Below are 5,993 nucleotides of genomic sequence, written 5' to 3'. Positions count from 1 at the left end.
GATCCTTGAGTCCCCAAGGAAATCCCCAAGGAATTCATGAAGAAAAGGGAAGAAAAAGAAGAAGGAAAGTTGCTGAACTACAATCCGAACGGATTGTAGAGAATCCGTCCGTCCGTCCCAATCCGAGCGTCCCGCAAAGGAATCCGCTCGGATTCCCCCTCGCCAATCCGAGCGTCTTGCCCAAGAATCCGCTCGGATCCCTCAGCCCAGATCCGGCCGTCCCGACTCCCATCCGCACGGATCGCAACACAGCACGTTTTCATTCCTCAAGCATCGATAAGAGAAGCCCTTCTCTCGGATAATCCCGGAGGCTCCTTGCTCAACTTAAAAAGTGTAATTACTAGTTTAGCCCTTAGTTAACCCTAATGCATCCTCCCTAATTTTCACTATAAATACCCCATTAGTCTAATTAGAGGCGCATGTTCTTCTTATCAATAATTAGTGTAGTTAATATCAATCAAATCTCTCTTCAATATTGTAATCAAATATTAATCAAGTTTTAATCCAAGTTTTAGTTCTTTAATCTCTCTCTTGTTCTTACTTTATTTTGGGTAATTGAAGATTATTTGGGTTATTATTGGGAGATTGACAACCTCTCAATCTAGGATTCAAGTACTTCTATTATTCTTGCTTTATTATTGGAATCATTAGTAGGTATAATCTCTTAATCCCTTTTTAATTATTGCTAATTACTTTCATTTATTCATCATGTTTCATTATGTTAGTATGATTGACAACCTCTCTAGCATGATCAATATGATGATGAGTGAGTAGTCTCTTAGCTAGGGTTTAATGGGTGATTAGGGGAAACCAACATGGGGAATGATTCATGCTTAAATTAATATGCTTTCATATCTTATTTGCTTGCTTGTTTTGATCTTAATACATGCACATGTTATATTTGATGAAATGATAAGCCTATGAATCCTTGCATTTACTATCATCTTCTATCCTTTCAACTTGACTTGTAAGACATAACCCAACTCGAGTCTTGTTAGACCATGCATGTGTTAAGTAGGGAAGATTAAGTCGACTTGTAGGTGTTGTACAATCCAAGAGATTCGGCTCCGGGACCCAAACTTTCCTAGGATTGTAAGATATAACCCAACTCAATCCATCACAACAATAATTGCTTGCTTATAATTTGAGAACATGTTTGTATGATCATATCCCATGATTCCCCTATGAACCCATGACACCCTAGTGCTTTTAATCAATTGTTTACACCCTTATTTTATTTATCTTGTTAGTTTATCTTCATTGCTATTTTAGTTTAGTAACCTTCTACATCAACCCAATTTGTGACACCCCTAGACACCACTAGTTACAATAGAATCTTCATCTCAATACCCGTCCCTTGGGATCCGACCTTTACTTGCCTCTTTACTAATTGTAGAGTTGTTTGTGAAGTATAAATTGTGTTTTGTATCGACCATTGACCAACGACCACATATGCTTAATTGTGAACACCAAATGGCTCCGATCAAAAATGGCGCCGTTGCCGGGGACGGTGTTTAATTGATTTAAGATTTCTTTTATTGTTTTTAGTTGTGTCTTTCTTCACCTTGGGGAAGTAAAACTCCTCAAGGTTTGTTCTAATTATTTTCTAGTTGTTTGATATTTTGCATGTCTAGAAGGTTACAAAGAGATTTGTTACCTTTTGACCGTGAAATCGAAAGAACCTTGACGAATAATAGGAGACTTGTTAGGAGGAATTTGGGAGGTGTTGGTGAAGTTGTTCAACCCACTAGTGAGTTTGTCAATCCTTTCGCAATAGAAGGAGAAGAAAACCCATTTAACAATACCACACAAAATCCACCTACAATGCCTAAATTCTCGTCACACTCTATACCCACCGAGGAGGATTTACCAAATGGTACTCCTACCCCACAACATCTTACCGGAAACTTTATTGCCAAGTCCGCCTTCATCCAACTAGTTGAGAGGAGCCAATTCGGGGGAATGCCTAGTGAGGACCCTCATTCTCATATGGAAACATTTTGTGATTATTGTGAAGCTATCTCTCAAACGGGCGTGACTCAAGACCAAATAAGATGGGTCTTATTTCCTTTTTCGTTAATCGGCACCGCAAAGCAATGGTTGAAGGGCCTTGATAAGGCCACCCTTGGAATAGATTCTTGGAAGAAGCTAGCTCCAGCTTTCTACCAAAAATTCTACCCACCGGAAAAGACCAATATGCTAAGAGCTCAAATTACGGGTTTTAAGCAAAGGGATGAAGAATCTTTGTATGAAGCTTGGGAGCGGTTCAAAGGTATTTGTCGCTCATGTCCTCACCATGGACTTAGCGAATGGTTTTTAGTGCAACAATTTTGGAATGGTTTATATGAAGATTCTAGGAACATTCTCAATATGGGATCAAATGGAATGTTCACCGAAGTTGATGACAATCAAACATGGAACAAGATTGAGGAAATGGCGGTCCATAATTCGCAATATAGTAGGCCTCGCAAGGCTACTAGAGGAGGAAAGTATGAAGTGGACACCGTTACTCAATTGGGTGCTCAACTTAGTGCTCACATTGACACAATCAACTTGAAGTTTGAACAAGCTATGGCTAGACTTGAGGAAAACTCAAAATCATCAAAGCATCATGTCAATGCCATGACGGCATCCTCATCAATCCCAAGCGGGATATGTGAGAATTGTGGAACCTTGGGTCATGACTCAAGCGAATGTAGGGGAACAACCGAGCAAGTCAATGCTTTCCAAGCTTACAAAAGTGGTACCCCTTATTCAAATTTTTACAATGAAAACACCAAGTTCCATCCAAATCTCTCATACAAAAGCCAAAATGTCCAAAACCCTCAAACAACATACACTCCACCACCCATGAGAAATCAAAATCAAAGACCCTTTTACAATCAAAACCAAGGTTACCAAAATCAAAATCCATACAATCACCACAATGACCAAGGTTTTGATGTCCAAAAAGCGGTCCTCCAAATGCAAAAGAATCAACAAGAATTTTTCACCCAAATGCAAAAAGATAGCCAAGCAAAAGACACCACCATCAACAACATTCTAGCTCACACCAAGATGTTGGAAACACAATTAACTCAACTAGCATCTTCTAGCTCACAAAGACAAAAGGGGCAATTACCACCACAAAGTAACCCCCCTAGACATGAAACGGTTAGTGCCATTCACTTGAGAAGTGGTACAAGATATGAAGCACCGAAGGAGCAAGTTGAGGATGAAGTTGTGAGAGCTAGTGAGAATGAAGTTGTGGTGCAAGAAGGGGAATCATCAAAAGAAGAAAGCTCAAAGAAAAATGAAGACAAAGCCAAAGAAAAGGAGCCCATTGTGATTAGACTTCCTTTTCCAAGTCGTCAAGCCAAGCCTAAATTTGATGATCAACTTGGGAAGTTCATGGAAATTGTGAAGAACTTAGAAGTCTCAATTCCTTTCACGGAATTAATCAATCACGTTCCGGCCTATGCAAAGTACATGAAAGATATCCTCACAAAGAAGAAGTCAATCCGGAAACTTGAGACTATCGCCTTCACTAAGGTGAGTAGTGCAATACTTCAAGGGAGTTCACCTCCAAAATTAAAGGATCCGGGAAGCTTCTCAATACCGTGTACCATTGGCGACATAACGATCAACAAAGCCTTATGTGATCTAGGGGCTAGTGTGAGTGTCATGCCGTACTCGGTAAGTAAAAGGTTGGGAATGGGAGAGCTTAAATGTACCAATATCACTCTTCAAATGGCCGATAGATCGACGAAAACACCATTAGGGATATGGGAAGATGTCCCCGTGCGAATTGGGAAGTTTTTCATCCCGGTGGACTTTGTCATAGTTGATATGGAGGAAGATTCCAACATTCCAATCATCTTAGGAAGACCTTTCCTACACACCGCGGGTGCGGTGATTGATGTGAAACATGGAGAGCTCACTCTAGAAGTGGGAGATGAAAGCATAACTTTTAATCTTGACAAGACCATGAGAGCTCCTCGTTTGCATGAGCCATGTTTCATGATTGATCATTATAGCCGAAAAGATGAAAAGAAGAAATCGGAACTCCAATGGAGGAAGAAAGTTGAAGATGCTCCATTCAAAGAGCAAGTGAATTTTGACAAGAAGAGCTTGCAAAGCTCATCAAAATCAACCAAGGAAGAAGATGATGGCCTCATTGGCCAAGAAAAGAAATTGGAAGAGTTGTCTCCATCTAAGCAAGAGATTTTCAATGATCAACTCAATGAAGTTTGTGGTCTTTGGGACGACGAATTTGAAGGGATCTTTAATCCCTACATTGGGCATGCCATCGATCATGATCAACAACAAGAACCACGGTCTATTGAGGACCTCTACCATAACAATGAACAAGCTTTTACTACTTCTTCAAGGTGTTGAGCAACATCAACAACACCTTGAACATGCCTCCTTGACATCTCATCAAGAATGAGAGTTTGGTGGAGTCCTCCCTAAACCACCACTTGTAAATATTTCTAACTCCCTAACTTACATTTAATTTTTGTATTGCATTTTTGTCATTTTTGGATTTATTTTTACTTTGATCAAAATAATTGTCATGTAAGAGAGAAGTGAGGGAGGGACTAATGATTTTAATTGATGTGTAGTGCTTTACCTTAGTGTAGGGATGGCAATTGCCTAGGCTATTCATGCCTTAGTAGTGCCCCCGCAATGAAGAACACAAGATTTGAAAGAAAGAAAGAAAGAATGATAAGGGAATGCGTTGGTGCACGGATGGAACTGAATCCGTGTACACAAGGACCAATCCGAGCGGATTCCTGAGAATCCGCCCGTCTGCAGAGGATCCGAACGTCCTGCTGAGAAGACGCCCGTCTTGGGCTGAGCTGAAATTGCAAAAATTCTTGACTGTTGAAGAATCCGAGCGGATTTCTGGAAAGACGCCCGTCTCACAGAATCCGCCCGTCTTTTGAAAAAGACGCCCGTCTTGCAGCTGAAGAAAAACAAAGAAAAATCTCTGGACAAGAATCCGTCCGTCCTGCACGAAATCCGCCCGTCTCATCTCAGAAGAATCCGAGCGGATTCCCCAGAATCCGCCCGTCTCTAGGCGGGATTTTTGAAAATTTGAAGCTGAAGAATCCGAGCGGATTGCGCCTAATCCGCACGGATTGCCCCTGCGTCCTGAAATTGTCGAGTTCTTTAAATACCCACCCCACCTTCATTCATTCATTCATTCATTCACTCATAAACACTACCCACAACATCAAAACCCTCATCCTCTCCATCTCAAAAACAAAAACCCTCAACAAAACTCACCAAAATCAAATCAAACCATCTTTCAAATAACAAATCAATCACTCCATCTTCATTAACAATCAAAACCAAGCACAAAATCTTCACCTTTGAATTGATTTTTGTTCTCATAAAGGCAAAGCCTTTCACCTTCAAAATCGATTTGGGCATTCTACAAATTGAAGATTTTTGATCTTTTTCTTGGTTAGCTCATCAAATGGCAAGAACAAAGGGAGCAACAAAAGCAAAAGCAAAGGCAACAAAGGCACCAAAGGCTACAACTCTCTCTCAAAGGCAAAAAGCTCTACAAATGAAGAAAGCTTTGGCAATGGTGGTATCAACACCAAGCTTGGAAGTGCAACCACCTCAACAAATTCCTATGGAAGCATCACCCTCTACTCCGGTAATTAATCAACTCTTGCATTATCCGGAGGTAACATTCATTTCCGATTCCCATAGAAATACATTTGTCAAGTTTGCTATGAAACAAATTCAATCCACCAAATTCATATGCCAAGATGCTTTAGAGAAGTTGGGTGTTCTTGAACAAACAAGAGTCTTTTTCAATGCCATGGGTTTGAAGAAATTGTTTGAAATGAAGGAAGTAACATACCCCTCCCTTGTCTTGGAATTCTTAAGTTCTTTAAAAGTGACAAAAGTTGAGAATAGGGAAAATATTGAGTTTCGTCTAGCTAACACTAGTAGACGCATTACCTTTCCTAATTGGGTGCAATTTTGGGTCTTAG

General features: G+C 40.3%; 1 non-coding gene across 1 annotated transcript; it reads right to left on the bottom strand.

Moving 5' to 3' along the window:
- Positions 1-2,196: 2,196 nt before the first annotated feature.
- Positions 2,197-2,303, bottom strand: LOC141650558 (small nucleolar RNA R71). The gene has a single exon (XR_012546583.1). It is a non-coding gene; the product is annotated as a small nucleolar RNA R71 (small nucleolar RNA).
- Between the last annotated feature and the right edge of the window lie 3,690 nt (positions 2,304-5,993).

Source organism: Silene latifolia, chromosome 3 (assembly GCF_048544455.1).
Source record: "Silene latifolia isolate original U9 population chromosome 3, ASM4854445v1, whole genome shotgun sequence".
NCBI classification, from domain to species: domain Eukaryota; kingdom Viridiplantae; phylum Streptophyta; class Magnoliopsida; order Caryophyllales; family Caryophyllaceae; genus Silene; species Silene latifolia.
Note: the sequence above shows the minus strand (reverse complement) of the source record. Positions and strands in the feature narration are given on the sequence as shown.